At 43.4% G+C, this 17,760-nt stretch overlaps 1 pseudogene; it reads left to right on the top strand.

Annotated features, from left to right (window-relative positions):
* The first annotated feature begins 16,321 nt into the window (after positions 1-16,321).
* On the top strand, positions 16,322-16,439 carry LOC126289974 (5S ribosomal RNA; annotated as a pseudogene).
* Positions 16,440-17,760: the final 1,321 nt, after the last annotated feature.

Raw genomic sequence — 17,760 nt, forward strand, 5'->3', positions numbered from 1 at the left:
GTTCAGACTAAAGACACTTCGGCTATCAAACTTTTAAGGGCCAACGGCCATACCATGTTGAATACACCGGTTCTCGTCCGATCACCGAAGGGAACTTTTAAGAAAAATTTCTCATCGAATTGAGTGTTCAAAGAAATTTCGGATTTGCAACCACTTGTCGTTAAATCCATCGCACGATATTTCGACCTGGTATCTGACTGTGATCTTCAAGTGAGCCATCGAAGACTGACGGTCTTACTTCTGGCATAATAGCGCGCTGCGAGTATTTCGCGCGTGCCTCAGAATTCAAGTTGACAGGCACTCTACGCTTCCCGGCGGCAGCGCCCTCGCCAATGGAACCACACAGAGCGAGGTGGCGCAGTGGTTAGCACACTCGACTCGCATTCAGGAGGACGACAGTTCAATCCCGTCTCCGGCCATCCTGATTTAGGTTTTCCGTGATTTCCCTAAATCGTTTCAGGCAAATGCCGGGATGGTTCCTTTGAAAGGGCACGGACGATTTCCTTCCCAATCCTTCCCTATCCCGAGCTTGCGCTCCGTCTCTAATGACCTCGTTGTCGACGGGACGTTAAACACTACCCACCACCACCACCACTAATGGAACCGTGGAACTCAGCTGTTTTCTGCGTTACCACTCACCGCGGCCATTGACGTGTTCTGTCGTCTTCGATTAGAAGAAACTTTGCAGATAGGCTGTGTTACCATGCAACCCCTTCCTTCTGATGAGATGTGTCAGTACACAGAATTGTCGATATGAGCAACGGAAAATCCACACGCAAATCAACTAGTACCACTACATCCTGAAAGGTCACTGTGTGATGTGGGTTTACAGCATCCTTTATCATAGGGCGCTATTTTTTCGAAGAAGCAGGTGCTTCCGGTCCTGTTACCTGTACCGTCACTGTTTCCCTTAAAGGTATCTGAAATGAATTGTAAATTTTCTCAGAAAACTGAATATTCAAAACTAATTTCTTTTACTCGAATATGGCAGAATGCACCAACGGCCGCGGCAAGCGGTGACGCAAAAGGACGGCTGAGTTCCGCGATTCCACCAGCGAGGACGTGGCGCCATAAAGTGTGGACCTTCTGTCAACTTGAATTTTGGGGAATAAACGCATTGTGCTACGTATGGCGGAACAGAGCACGTCTTCGTACCCCATAGTCATACTCATCATAGCACCTTCTTCATCACAATTTTTGCTTGTGCCACTCAGTATCATCATTATACCATGACATCTGTCGGGGAATGAAGACTCCTACGCCATCTGTTGGTGTTCTGTTAAGTCTGTACATTGTGCTGCCCTCTGCAGCGTATATATTTTAACTGTAACTGTACAATGGATGTGTGAAAATAAAGTTGTGTGTGAGCAGAAGTTTTACTGTGTCCTAGATTTCACTAGTGTGTAGCAACAACATCATTCACGTTCAGCTGTAATGCATAATCGTCAAACGAGTTTTAAAAATCATCAGTATTTTCATATATTGTCACTTGTTTTTATGTGAAAATCGTCACTATCGTCTACCCACATATATATTTCATAATACAGTCTGTCATTGTCACCTTTTATACGTTTTAACCATTTGTAAATAGAGTTTTTGTAACCCTTGGCTGAAAGGCGGTTTTTGTCCGTTGCCAGCCCACCCCCGTTGTGGGGAACAGAAACAACAGCAAAGAAAGAAAGAGGTGGTCTTCATCAGTCTTATGGCTCACCTGAAGACTGACAGGTGTCCAGTTGAAATATTGTGCGATGAATTTAAAGACGGCCGGGTGCAAGCAGAACTTTGTTCTCTTGCTCCCATGGAAGTGGACAATGATTGGCCGTGGATGATTTTGTGGACAGACGAAGCCCATTTCCTTCTGACGAGATGTGTCAGTACACAGAAATGTCGATATGAGCAAGGGAAAATCCACACGCAAATCAACCAGTACCACTACATCCCGAAAAGGTCACTGTGTGATGCGGGATTACAGCATCCTTTATCATAGGGCGCTATTTTTTCGAAGAGACTTCCGGTTCTGTTACCTGTACCGTCACTGGTAAGCGCTATGAGTGTCTTTTGCGCAACCACGTCTTTCCAGCTCTCCAACAGCGTGGATGTGGGGATGGGATTATTATTATGCAAGATGGCGCACCTCCGCACATTGCAAATCCAGTTATGCTGCTGCTGAAGCGCCATTTCGGAAAGACTAGAATTATCAGCTGCCGTTTGCCTACAGCCTGGCGGTCCCAATCACCTGATTTTAATCCGTGTGGCTTCTGGTTGTGAGGCTATTGGAAAGATTTTGCATTCAGTGTTCCGACTGCAAACTTAGCTGCATTGAAGGCACGCATTGCGCAACACATTATGAACGTGATCCAGGAAGCACTTCGATCAGTTGTGGAACTTGCTGTTTTCCGATTTCAACTTGTTACAGAAAACGGTGGACAGCATATTGAACATGTTTTGCGCCAGTCACCCGGAAATTAATCATTCGATTTGATTTTGATTTATGCTTTTTATGCGATTTATGGCCTCCTGACAATTAAGAACTGATGTTATTGATGCTTTTTACTCGGTTTTTGGTCTCAGGACAATTAAAAACCGATTTGTCCCATCCGATGTGATATGACTTTGCCGTGGTGGAAACTCCTACGTAACTAATAGTGACAGACCTGTGCACCCAAGCACATTGAATAGTACAGTTTGTTTAACGTCAAACGTACATCTTAGGCATTCTTGCATGATTCATTTGTCATTTGTGACCAGTATTAAATTATGATGCTTACAGCTCCATCTGTTGCTATATTTTGTAACTATTTATTTTTCTTCTGCCATACGTTTTCCCCTTTCTCCGATAATATTCCGTCGCAATTTGACGTCATTCTGACCAGTGGTGTTATTTCTAAAGCGGTTTGAAAGTTTAACTTTAATTATGATCACCCTGCACGTAAATGATCTGGCGGACAGGATGGGCAGCAATCTGCGGTCCTTTCTGACTGTGTTGCAATAAGGATCTCCCAGCCAATAAAGTTATACGCACATTTCATTTCATTTTCCTGCTACGTGAGCGCATTCGCGGGTAGCAGCTAGAATACGACCACCCGGTATAGAGGAAGAGTTTTTGTGGAAATACAACAATAAAATGCGATGGTAAGCCCGAGAAACACATTTAGAACTACTGCTATAAGCCTAGTAAACGAAAGTCTCATAAAGCGCACAGTTCTAAGCGAGCTCGATTGCGAAAGTTAGTCGAATTCAACAAACCTCGGAGCAATCTCATGTCCGCCGTCACTTGGATACAGAACGCCAGGTGGTATTATTGAGCTATAGAGGCACTAGAACGGTCACATACGTGCCGCATTTTAGACGCTGAGCGGCGCGCGTCTCTTACAGCTTTCGAGACGTCTGAACACTCACAAGTTGTCCCAACTGACCTATACAACGTACCTATATACTATATATGTTAAACGTGGAAGGGTTCTGGTGAGGCTGCATTTTATTATGATCTTTTAACTGACTATGTTAATTACAAATTCGTCATCGTATGGGGTTGAATCAAAAATGTTGGCAATATGGCGCATTGAAACGAAAGAAAGAAACGGTTGGTACGTGTTGCTCTAGTGGCGAAATCTCACACCCAATACTATCTGCGCCAGAGAAACCCCTAGAAACTTTACTTCCAGGCGAATGTGACGAATTAAGGCATGTTTGAACATAATTAAAAATGTACAGCATGCGTTCATATTCGACATACCGCAAAATAGAAATACGTTCGTTACGTACGTACATACTCGAACTGCATACATCTTTTATACATATGTCTCTTCACCACTGTACAGAATGAGTCACTAACTATTTCCTCTAAGAATAACTGCGACTGTACGGTAGGAGCTGAAAAGTTTGTAGGACAAAGGTTGCATGGGACAACGGGCGCCATAATATGACGTTGGTTTTTTGTTGCTAGGTTGGGTCTCTTTATTTCTTCACAGTTATTTTCCTTATACGCACATCTTGAACTGAACTGCCTAGTGAAGAATTCCCTATCGTTGTAGCCACAGCCATGGAGAACCCCCAGCCCAGAGTCTGGAATACAGAGTTTTTGTTCATCACAGAATTCACATACAATTACGGAAGTAATTTCTATGATTCCGCAAAATACTCGGTAAGGTAGCTGCAGGACCATATAGCTGATCGCAGTGAGACAGTGCTATGACAATTGCCAGCTTCTCTTTAGAAAATGAAACACAAGACGTTCCATTATGGAGCACTAGCTTCATTCGTTTGTTAAGAAACTCTGCTTTCCATAACGATGGGCACCCAGCTGTTCTACGGATCAAAAGAAGGTGGAGAAAAGCCGCTCTTGTGCGCCATGCTGACTTCCTAGATTGCCTTCTTCGAAGTATTGTTGACTAGTTGCCTACGGGGGGTTTCTGAACTGTTTTGGAATCAAATTCCCCGTCACAGTCTTCGTAACGTAATCAACCGTAGCTAAATGCAGCTCTCCATGGAACATTGTTGGGTTTCACAGAAGGCAATGTGCGGTATCTTCTAAACAATGCTATGCATTATCATTTTGGAGAAAGACTAGTCAAAGGCTCTTTATGGTTGTTTTTTTTATAACCAACTTTTGATTATTTTCTTCTTCTGGCTTTGACATTCAGTACCAATGAACATTATTAATAAATGAACAGAATTATATTTTCTAAGTATTTTATGGCTTTATTTACTAGTTTATTGATTATTTTGCAGCAAACATGTTAAATATAATTGTAAAAGGATATAAGTTTGGATAATCATTTCAAAAGTGTGTCACAGCCATAATCATTTTAATAATATAAAAAGGTTTGCTTCGAAGATAATCACGAGTCATATTTACCTTATAAGTATCAAAGGAATATATTTAGATGGAATATTATAATCTCCTTGTATCACCTACAAATTTTAATTGTTGTGGCGTGGGACGTCTGAAAATTGATCAAGCAATTTATATCACTTTTCAGGAAAAATTTCTGCGCATGCCTACGGTCCAATATCAATTAAGAAACCATTCAGCAATGAATGATGATGGAGAGTTGAGCTAAGTTCATATTCGTTATTACAAATATGCAACATATCTCAACCGAACGTCAATATAATACATCAACCATTGTCACTTTCACTGGAGCTTGGGGCAGTGGCAAATGATGGTAACGTTGGGAATTAATGCATGCGTAGTGTATTAAATCTTCATTGCCGTTCCGTTCCGATGAGTTCAGAAAAATTTCCCTGGGATGCTGGAACGCCCTACCGGTCGAAGTTCAGTTCTGCTCTCAGATCTAGCGTGACTCAGTGAGTGCCAGTAATGGACTGGCGGATATCTGTCTGGAGCAGGTATTATTAAATATGCTTGTCTATAGGTTGGAAAAATCCAATTCTGCTCGTCGATAAAATCGGACTGATTGCTGGTGTACAGTGGCTGTAAAAGTGCTGAATATCGGTTATCGATAATAAAAGAAAGTATAGCTAATACACTGAGGAAAGCTCTTTCCAAGACGCAGTTACTGACACTTGGCTGAGATTATGTCTCTTTTGCTGTGACTGTTACACAAATGGTTCAAATGGCTCAGAGTATTATGCGACTTAACTTTTGAGGTCATCAGTCGCCTAGAACTTAAAACGAATTAAACCTGACTAACCTAAGGACATCACACACATCCATGTCCGAGGCAGGATTCCAACCTGCGACCGTAGCGGACGCTCGGCAGCAGACTGCAGCGCCTAGAACCGGACGGCCACTGCGGCCGGCAACTGTTACACATTTTCAAATACAAATATCCATGGCAGTCACAGCGCAATTAATATACCAATGCAAACACTTGGACTGACAAGCAGTATCTCTGCTGCTAGCTGATAGTTAATTTGCAAACTATTATTTTACAGCTATTTGCAGGGCTGCTACAGGCAGAAACACAAATTTCAACTAATTAATAATTTTCACCTATAATGAATCTACACAAACCACAGACCACGTCAGCATATGGTATGGTTAATATTTCCACCGTACGTACGACAAGAAAACAGTGAATGGTATATATATATATATATATATATATATATATATATATATATATATATGTGTGTGTGTGTGTGTGTGTGTGTGTGTGTGTGTGTGTGTGTGTGTGTGTGTGTTACAAATATACGTATGTACAACTAGCTAAATGTTGTAATTAGACAGGTATCGCATAAAATAATTTTGACATCTTGAATGGGATCATCAAATGCCATGACAATTACATCTCATTTATATTTTAACATAATATTTCTCCATGTTTTTGGTGTATGGCAGGCTAACAATTACAAAAAATTGCAAAATATTTATCATATTGTTACGACCAAACTATAAAAGAAGCTGTAAAGATCTAAGCATCTTCTTGGGATTGATAGCATACTTCCAACTACGAACTTAGATTTATTGTAGCATATAAGAAATTAGAATAACTTGGTTTGATAGTTATGAGTTGTAAAAATGATGGAGATAGCCTCATTGTATTTAAACTCATGGCAAGGATCAGTTACAATTTTGCGGTTGTAAGGTACGATTCGGAGAGATTTATGGTTGGACACGATTTCCGTTCGAGCGACGTATCGACTACACAGTTCTAAGGTCACCAAAAGTGTTCAGTTCCAACATTTAGGAAATATCACTAGCAGAGCTATTCGATATCGTGCAAACTCCGGTGCAATCAACACTTAAAATTATGCTTGTCTGTAGAGATACAAACTTCTGCCTATTTGAGAAAGTTCATTCTGGAATGTCACTTAGTAGTGTATTGAAATAGTTTGTCTATTTCACGCTTTGGTTTTAAATTTAAATCTAATCAGATGAACCTCATAAAGACTTAAAGAAAATCTCACAGTTAGTTGGTTGATTCTTGGCAGTATACAAGGCTATCCATCCTGGTTAAATAAACTACCTATAGCCTGAATGCTGTTTGGTCAAATAGACTGCTGTTAAAATTAATGTGTTGGCGAAGGTTATTTACATCATTAATATCAAGTCCAAATTACCGTGAAGTTATTTAGTTACTATCGCCAAATTACTTGAGTATGATCGTATTCAGCAACATGTTGTCTTCCCCAAGCAATTAATGAGCTTCTCAAGTCTCCACACCATCGCACGAGGAGAGGTTTGTTTAATCTCTGACTAGACTTATTAAGGCTTACAGAAGCTGTGTGGAGTCTTTGTTGTCATACAAGTTGAGTCAGTTTTGATGTACTTACCAGCCATTGAAATGTCGATGACTTATGAATCTAACGTAGCTCCTTCACATCATTTAAATAATGAATTTGTTCAAAGTAAATTATGAACGGAAGTGTTTCATAAAATAGAATAACTAGGAAGATCTTTTGGCAGTCTGACGTCTCACTCATGGCGTCTAGACGAAACACTCAGAAATAGTTTGTAAAGCTAAAAAAAATTATCAAGGAGGAAATGTTATGAAGCAGTTTTCTGAATAAAGTGAAAGTGTATTGCACACTGCATCGTGCAAAATGATGCAGAACGCAAACGAAAGGACCGATCTCTTATTTGCTTTTCTCCGTAACACTTGCCACCACATGGAAACGACTGAAAGCTTGACTTTCCCACATTGAGCTAATATGACAGTACCGGAGCGAAAATCATGCACAGATATGTTGGATAGCAAGTACGAACCGACGCAATTTGTATTTCACTATTAATGTCTCTGATCTTTCCGTAAAACCGAAGAACGCAGAGCAAAATATGGCATTGGTGTACTTCTTATGCTTTTAGTTACGTGCAATATATTTTATTTATCAACATAAATTTAAGCAACATCCTGAAAGTGCACTTAACAAACTTGTTACGTACTTACGATCTTTCTTTTGGAGGCTAAAGGCATTTAATTCGAACGTTTGTGTATATGAAGTCACAACTGCCCGACTATTCGTGTAAATGTGTGTTTATAAGGCATAAAATGGTACGCGTGGCGTGCGAAAGTGTTTAAGCGACTTCTAACAGCTCTAGGAATATTTCTGCGCATCAGGTGATTGTTTTCTATAACAATGTAATTAGCGCAAATGAAACGGGGAAAAACATCAGCACCGTTAACGACAAGACACACGTAGCGCTCTCGTGCACAGTGCTGCACTGGACGTCCCGCAGCTGTGGCGAAACGGAAGCAGTTGTACGACGCTAGGTGGCATTTAGACGCTGAATGTAAGTGTGGCCATCCTTTGTTTAGTACCAGCTACGAAACTGCCTCGCCTGGCCGTTTCAGACCAAGTGTTCTTTAATGTAGCCTGCTGTTTCATTTAGTTTTACTGGTTCTTGAGTTACTGTCATTTAGAAGTACCGATGAGATTCCAGGTAGTAATTACACCGTAATTTATTCTTCCAACTCTTCTCACAGATTTTCTTCCTCTGACACTCTGCCCTCTGTGCAGGTGCGAATTCACAAAGGAGGGTTCCAAATGAGGAGCGTGGGGATATCACGGACCCGCCACAAGAAAGAAAAATAAATTTTAAAAGACCGGTATATTGAGCTACAGATTTCCCAGATGAATAAAGTAGCAGGAAAACTAAGAGGCTCAAAAATGGCAAGATACGTCAAAAAATACTTTTCCACGCTGCTGGGCTTGAAATCTGGTCGAAGAGAACTCAAAGAAGACGCATGTGTACAGTCATCCATACTCTAGTCTAGCCACAGTCTAACGACTTATGTTCACAACTGCAGTGGTAAACAAACCACTGGTAGTGGTGAATACACACGACTTAAGTTATAACACTGTCAAAGTTTTCAGCGTTGGTTGGCATTTTAGTTCTCAATTACAATCCAAATGACACATCTACTTTTCAAATATTTGGAGAAATTCTTCTCAAATGCTATATTTCTCAGAACTGTAATTTATGGAAGTTATGCTTAAGCGATTTACGAAGAATTGATGTTAACGAAAGATTATTGTGATTAAATAAAAAGTTTTAAATATTTGTCTTTGTTATTACCAAAATGGTAACCGCCTTCGGAAAACTGAAGGTGAGAGTAACAGTTAGGTATATTTAGTGAGAGAGGGTAGGGGGAGGGGGGGGTTGGGGACAGTGACAAAATGCCGAGATGTAGCCCCTCATAAGCGAATGCAGGACGGGGCCTTCCGCGTGCGTGTGTATGTGTGTGGGCGGCCCGCGCGCGCTCGTGTGTTTGTGTTTGTGTGTGAGTGGAGCCGTCTTTTGCAAGTAATGGGTATTGTACAGTATGTTTCAAAAAGAATTACCTGATTTCAAAACTCCATATTTTACTACGAACTCCGGGTGAATGGCAAAACACAGACAAAACCTCAAATTCTTAGCTGTTCTACACTCCTGGAAATGGAAAAAAGAACACATTGACACCGGTGTGTCAGACCCACCATACTTGCTCCGGACACTGCGAGAGGGCTGTACAAGCAATGATCACACGCACGGCACAACGGACACACCAGGAACCGCGGTGTTGGCCGTCGAATGGCGCTAGCTGCGCAGCATTTGTGCACCGCCGCCGTCAGTGTCAGCCAGTTTGCCGTGGCATACGGAGCTCCATCGCAGTCTTTAACACTGGTAGCATGCCGAGACAGCGTGGACGTGAACCGTATGTGCAGTTGACGGACTTTGAGGGAGGGCGTATAGTGGGCATGCGGGCATGAGGGTGGACGTACCGCCGAATTGCTCAACACGTGGGGCGTGAGATCTCCACAGTACATCGATGTTGTCACCAGTGGTCGGCGGAAGGTGCACGTGCCCGTCGACCTGGGACCGGACCGCAGCGACGCACGGATGCACGCCAAGACCGTAGGATCCTACACAGTGCCGTAGGGGACCGCACCGCTACTTCCCAGCAAATTAGGGACACTGTTGCTCCTGGGGTATCGGCGAGGACCATTCGCAACGGTCTCCATGAAGCTGGGCTACGGTCCCGCACACCGTTAGGCCGTCTCCCGCTCACGCCCCAACATCGTGCAGCCCGCCTCCAGTGGTGTCGCGACAGGCGTGAATGGAGGGACGAATGGAGACGTGTCGTCTTCAGCGATGAGAGTCGCGTCTGCCTTGGTGCCAATGATGGTCGTATGCGTGTTTGGCGCCGTGGAGGTGAGCGCCACAATCAGGACTGCATACGACCGAGGCACACAGGGCCAACACCCGGCATCATGGTGTGGGGAACGATCTCCTACACTGGCCGTACACCTCTGGTGATCGTCGAGGGGACGCTGAATAGTACACGGTACATCCAAACCGTCATCGAACCCATCGTTCTACCATTCCTATACCGGCAAGGGAACTTGCTGTTCCAACAGGACAATGCACGTCCGCATGTATCCCGTGCCACGCAACGTGCTATAGAAGGTGTAAGTCAACTACCCTGGCCAGCAAGATCTCCGGATCTGTCCCCATTGAGCATGTTTGGGACTGGATGAAGCGTCGTCTCACGCGGTCTGCACGTTCAGCACGAACGCTGGTCCAACTGAGGCGCCAGGTGGAAATGGCATGGCAAGCCGTTCCACAGGACTACATCCAGCATCTCTATGATCGTCTCCATGGGAGAATAGCAGCCTGCATTGCTGCGAAAGGTGGATATACACTGTACTAGTGCCGACATTGTGCATGCTCTGTTGCCTGTGTCTATGTGCCTGTGGTTCTGTCAGTGTGATCATGTGATGTATCTGACCCCAGGAATGTGTCAATAAAGTTTCCTCTTCCTGGGACAATGAATTCACGGTGTTCTTATTTCAATTTCCGGGAGTGTATTACAATTGCCGTGTGTGTCCACCAGCAGCAGCATGAACAGCATTCAGACGACAGCTAAATTCGTAGTAAACTTAACACAAAGCACCACCCTTTAGATAAGTTATGGCAGCTGTTACTCTGTTTTCACTTTTTCTGCGTGTCGAGGTTAAGAGTAAGTGAACGACATACTCTCCTTCACATATCCCCAGAGGTCATGTCTGGCGATCTTGGAGGCCAAAAATGCAGGAGAGTGTCTCGGACTACTGTGTGTCCTATTCAGCGTTGAGGTAGAGTGTTATTGAGAAAATGGCATAAGTGGTTTTGCAGTGTGTTGGAGTTCCATCCTGTTGTAAAATGAAGTCATCGGAGTCCTCCTGAGGCGGTGGAAAAAGCTATTCCTGCAGTATTCGGAGACAGCTGATTCCAGTCACTGTGTTTCCACAAAAACGAAGGGACCGCACGAGAAGTGGGACGGAAAACTTTCACCTTAGATGAGTGTCTTTCGTGCTCAGTAGTGTCTTGAGGATCCTGGATTCCCCACATGCGCACGTTATGTTAGTTTACTTCACTGCTAACATGAAATGTTGCTTCATCGCTGAAAATTAGCCATGGTAAAAATGTATCGTCTTCCGTGGCCTCTAGCACAGCTTTGCTGAAGTCAACCGGTTTCCTTTTATAACCAACCCGATCAGCGTGTACTAATTTTAGTCTGCATGGTTTATCGAGCAAATAACGCCTTAACACTTACCGCACAGTCGTGTTGGCATTACCAAATCTCTGCTTGCGCGGCTAGTAGACTTTCGTGGACTCTACTCAAAGGTTTGCCGAATTACTTCCACCATGTCACCAGAAGTGCGAGCTCGACTTGGACTCTTACGTTTGCACAAGCATCCTGTCGTTTCAAGAGGGCGATAAAATGACGAATGTTTTTCGGTGCAGGCAGACCAATGGCAAAACTCCGACGAAAAACAGGCTGGACCGAAATTTTGCAAGCAAATCAAAGCACACAAAACGCCTTCTGCTGAGTGGACGCCATCGTACTTCTGACTGATTGCAAACTGAGAAGCTGCATTGACTGATATCTACCGACTGTTTTCTGACACTATAGGCCACGCTCATTCAAGCAACATATATTTCCTTAGCAAGTTTGTTTGCGTGATCATCCTCCGAAGCAAGCATAGAACTACTTATTTTGTAAATCGAACCGCCTTTTTCTGCTACCACTTAATTTATTTATCCCAGACGCGTTTCGCCTTCTTGTTCTAAGGCATCATCAGTGGGATGATTTCCTGATCTGAGTTACCTGTCACCTGGTCTAGACGTCGCGCTACCTCTTAATTACTGACATGTGAGCGTAATTTAGCAACTCCATTAAGTTCAAAAATGTTCTGATGTGTGTGAAATCTTATGGGACTTAACTGCTAAAGTCATCAGTCCCAAAATTTACACACACACCCATGCCCGAGGGAGGACTCAAACCTCCGCCGGGACCAGCCGCACTTAACTGCTAATGTCATCAGTCCCAAAATTTACACACACACCCATGCCCGAGGGAGGACTCAAACCTCCGCCGGGACCAACCGCACAGTCCATGACTGCTGAGCCTTAGACTTCTCGGCTAATCCAGCGCCTCCATTAAGTGTTTCCTCCTCCAAAGAGGAGGCGGGACGTGTCTGGAATAGATAAAGTCAATGTCAGCAGGAAAAGGTGGTTTTATTTACAAAACAGGTAAACAAATTCCTTGTCGGCACGTCCCCATGTTTCGTAATTATTACGATCCAAAATTCTTTTTGAAACTCCGTATAGTCTCACGCATTCTTATCAACGGGACGTTAAATCCCAAGTTTCTTGCATGTTTTTCCTTTGCACGCCTTCCAAATGACGGTATCACTGTACAAATTCAAAGGTGTTGAGCCATTTTGCTGTTGCTCTGTCATGCTCTGCTCGAATTATACGACTGCATCAGGATTAAATTTCATTACAGACTATTGTACGAGGAGAATACCCATACAAGTCGTTACAAATATTTAGGACTGACCTATTCGTTGCAGCCAAAGTAGATTCCCACGTAAAGAGACAAAGAAGTGACAAAGTTTTTAAATGTCTGCACTTGAGCAAACACGCAGCCACATGAACAGAAGGATCCTTAAAAATAGAAGGGTCCTTCAAAATCAGGTATTTGAACAGGTAAGATGATAGCTTGAGAGGTGGCATGAGCCCCCTCTCATATTTCTATCTTACCCTGAGGAATACGATTTTCCTCTCTAATTGCATGCGGTGAAAAGTCGCTATTCCTTCACACGTGGACTTCCCATGCAGCGTCTCTTGTCACCCGGGTGGTCCAGTGACAGGCGGGTTCTGCTGATCTTGAAAGGGTTATACCGACGGGTGTGAGGGAGTCGAGTGGATGCTTTCCAGACGCCGACATTGTCATAAGAGCGGCGGTGACACGCCCACAGGGGCCTGACGGAGTGGCTGGGCTAGAGATTCCGTTACCTTCGCAGAAACTTAGTGAAAACACTTTCTGGCGGGCTACCAGCGAGGCATGGAAATGATTTGTGTTCCCAGGCAGTCTTGGCGGGCAAATTCCCGCGTTTTCTGCAAAATCATAACTGTGATTGGCATGCTCAGGGAATAGCTCCGTGACGTAGCAAAATCGGCTCAGAAATTGGTGTCAAGTATCTCCATTGATGGAATAGTACAACTTCGGCAATAGAGGGGGATTTTCAGACGGTTTTAGAGTTGCTAAATGGAACATTTAACCTCGACCTCTGTCGTGGGGGCGGAAATGTTCTGTGTTCAGCTTGGATGGGTGCTCTTGACAGAGTCGGTTCTCGGCTTTCGGTCGGAGTTGGTTATAAGACTCACTCTCTCTGCTCTGGACAGCCTGCCTTTCGTTGGCTGTCTAATATACTTTCGTTTAATTGTAACTGTTTGACGAAGTTGCTGACGTTTCGACTTCAACGTAACTTTCCGAGTACAGTTGGCAATTGAGCGTTCTGCGTACAAGCGGCCTATGTTGTCCGTCTTGAGCAGTTTTGGCTAAAGTTCACTGTACCGGAGTTACTGTGCGACTTCTCTTGATAAAATCACTCACTGTACCGTCAGTGACTGTATGGCGAGCCTTCTTCGTCTCCCTCAGAGGCGTATTTGTGTTGCTAGGAAGTCTTTAGGCTGGAAGAACCAGACCAGGAGAATTCGTTTCGGGCTACACTCGCGACATTATCATCACCACGACGGGATGTCGAAGCAACCAGCCGTCGCCTCCGGTATGCCAGATCGTGTCCTTGCAATTAACAAGACAGCTTGGTAATGTACGTCCACAGCACCGTCAAATTGGGGAATTTTCCTAGGTGATAATCAGAGCTCAGTAGAGCGCACCTGTTTGTCTTTTCTAACTTTGTTCTCTCTTGGGTTTTCATTGTCTGAGTTATCAGTACTATAGCAGCAATTAATGTTGGGTTGGCTGGATGTTTCTCTTAAGAGATGAGTTGCAAGGAATTGGCTCCACATACCACTTGGTCATAAATGCCACAATACAGTTTATCAACAACTTCACCTTCACAACATTTATTTGACTATCCAATTTGATGTATTGTAAATGTTTCATGTGGTTTGTTTATTATTTTGAGTTTAGTCATAATAAATCAAATTGTTATTTTGAACAGAACTTTCATTCTGTTAATCGATAGAGCAACCCTTTCATTTCTATGTTAATGAAATTTTCCTCTATCTAATTAATTTCTATCCAATTAAATTATTGCAGGTGCCAAACTCTTTTCTACTCTACTTGAAGGGTCGATTACAGGCAGTTCGCGTTTCTTCTTAATCCATGTGCAACAGGAAAAGTTGGAGTTAGAAAAGGGGGGCTTTCCACGTGCAACAGCAAAAGATGGAGTTAGAAAAGGGGGGCCTTACAGCATCAGTTCCAAGTGAAGATTCGAGAAGAATTTAGTGTTAAATACACTGCTAGCCCCGGCACCTCACAAGCTACGTTTGCCTACCACTCATGAAGTCAGTAATTTGTTATTTGAATAAACTGCTGCGAAATCAAATACACATTTCAAAATGAGTTTATGCTGTGTTAATTAACTAGTTTTAGTAAAAGATTATCTCCATATACTGTACTACAATTTTTAATTCAACAAACCAGATAATGTGAAAGAATTGATAAGAGTTACAGCACGTGTAGTATGGATAGATAAAGGTGACAACTATTACACAATTAGCGTCACCGTTCAAGCGTCCAAGTTCGGCTTTAGTAAAGAGAGGCAATTTCGATATTTTACTTGATAATGGGAGCAATACTTAGAAAATCGAAGTCACTTTCGTAGGAATTATTGACCTAAAGAGAGCGTTCGTCAAATTGATGTAAACTGAAATTTTCAGTCGAAATTAACGATATAAAATATTTGGAAGAACCAAGAGGGAGCAGTAAGAGGCAAAGACCAAGAGAAAAGTGGTGGAATTAAAAAGGGCGGAAGACGGGGTTGGATTGTTTCTGGGGAAGAGACCAAACAGCGATGTCATCGGTCTCATCCGATTATGGTAGGACGGGGAAGGAAGTCGGCCGTACCCTTTCAAAGGATCCATCCCGGCATTTGCTTGGAGCGATTTAGGGAAATCATGGAAAACCCAAATCAGGATGGATGGACGCAGGGTTGAACCGTCGTCCTGCCGAAAGCGCGTCCAGTGTGCTAATCACTGCGCCACCTCGCTTGGCCCGCAGGAGGCGGGGGATGTGGTCTGTCTACTCTGGTGACCCGCCTGTCCTTGGGCGACGGAAATGAAAGAAAGGAGCGAGACTGGGATTAAAAGTTAGAATAAAAGGTAATCTGTAACACGATTCGCTATTCACATTGCTATCCACAGTGACAATCACGAATGATTTACTGGTTCTGTTCACTGTAACAAACAGCGTAAAGAGTGTAGGATAATGAGTGAGAATAAACCAAAGAAACATGGAAGTAATGAGTGCCAACAAGAATGGCATTAGTGACAAACGTAATGTCGAAATTGGGGTCCACATAATAGACGAATGATCTTCCGCTATTTGGAAGCAAAATCTTGTATGATGCTTAAATCAAGGAGCAAATAATAATCAGAACAGCACAGACGAAGAGTACGTGCTTCCTTTAATTTTGTTATAAAAATTGTGGAGTCTGCTTGTAGCTGCTAATCCTAGTTTGTTGTGGAATCAAGTTAAAACCAATGAATCGCATCTTCAGGTTGGTTAGATTACGTTAAACATTAAATCAGTGCAATAGAAAACTTATACTGTTTGTATTGTATGGAGTGGTGAAAATTAAGTGGACTGACAATATACGAAATGAAGGGGTACTCTGCATTAATATGTTAAAACCCATGATGAGAAGAAGGGATGGGATAATCGGACACCTCAGTGAATTATTACACGCAATAAGAGATTGCCGTGGAGGACAAAAACAGTAGGGGAAAACAGAAATTGAAATACATATACCAAGATGAAGAGATTGCCACACAAGGGGAAACGGTGGGAGAAGATCGATATCGAACTAATCATAGGTCTGATAAAAATTAAAAAAAGTGGCATGGTGTTACAAGGGCAATGGCCTTGCCGCAGTGGATACACCGGTTCCCGTGAGATCACCGAAGTTAAGCGCTGTCGGGCGTGGTCGGCACTTGGATGGGTGGCCATCCAGGCCACCAAGCGCTGTTGCCATTTTTCGGGGTGCGCTCGGCCTCGTGATGCCAATTGAGGAGCTACTCGACCGAATAGTAGCGGCTTTGGTCAAGAATACCATCATAATGGCCGGGAGAGCGGTGTGCTGACTCCACACCGCTCCTATCTGCATCCTCTACTGAGGATGACACGACGGTCGGATGGTCCCGGTAGGCCACTCGTGGCCTGACGCCGGAGTACTTATGGTGTTACATACATGTTCAGCGCAGGTGCACACTCAGCCAGTTAAAAACTACCTGTACTTACATGGAGCGAACAAATAAGATACTAAATTTTAAGAAAGTGCACACTATGTAACCCGTGGTCTAGGGGTAGCGTCTTTGATTCATAATCAAAACGTTTTCGTTCCCGGGTTCGATCCCCGCCACTGCCTAAATTTTGATAAATAATCAGCATTGGCGGCCGAAGACTTCCGGCATAAGAAGTCAGCGTCATTCTGCCAACGGCCTTGTCAAAGAGGGCGGAGGAGTGGATAGAGGTTCAGGGCACTCTCTTGTCCTAGGGGTGGGAAATTGCCCCTAAAGGCGGAATAATCAGCAATGATTAACGACATGAGGATGCAGAAGGCAATGCAAACCACTGCATTAAAGACACGTAACGTGTATCCACAGGACATGTGGCCTGTAGTTGAAGCAGTGTCATGATGATCTCTCCTTTGGCAAAAGATTCCGGAATAGTCCCCCATTCGGATCTCCGGGAGGGGACTGCTAAGGGGGAGGTTACCATGAGAAAAAGATTGAATAATCATCGAAAGGATAATGTTCTACGAGTCGGGGCGTGGAATGTCAGAAGCTTAAACGTGGTAGGGAAACTATAAAATCTGAAAAGGGAAATGCAAAGGCGCAATCTAGATGTAGTAGGGGTCAGTGAAGTGAAGTAGAAGGAAGAGAAGGATTTCTGGTCAGGTGAGTATCGGGTAATATCAACAGCAACAGAAAACGGTATAACAGGTGTAGGATTCGTTATGAATAGGAAGGTAGGGCAGAGGGTGTGTTACTGTGAATAGTTCAGTGACCGGGTTGTTCTAATCAGAATCGACAGCAGACCAACACCGACAACGATAGTTCAGGTATACATGCCGACGTCGCAAGCTGAAGATGAACAGATAGAGAAAGTGTATGAGGATATTGAAAGGGTAATGAAGTATATAAAGGGGGACGAAAATCTAATAGTCATGGGCGACTGGAATGCAGTTGTAGGGGAAGGAGTAGAAAAAAAAGGTTACAGGAGAATATGGAAGTGGGACAAGGAATGAAAGAGGAGAAAGATTAATTGAGTTCTGTAACAAGTTTCAGCTAGT

The sequence above is a fragment of the Schistocerca gregaria genome, chromosome 1, assembly GCF_023897955.1.
Source record: "Schistocerca gregaria isolate iqSchGreg1 chromosome 1, iqSchGreg1.2, whole genome shotgun sequence".
Taxonomy (NCBI): domain Eukaryota; kingdom Metazoa; phylum Arthropoda; class Insecta; order Orthoptera; family Acrididae; genus Schistocerca; species Schistocerca gregaria.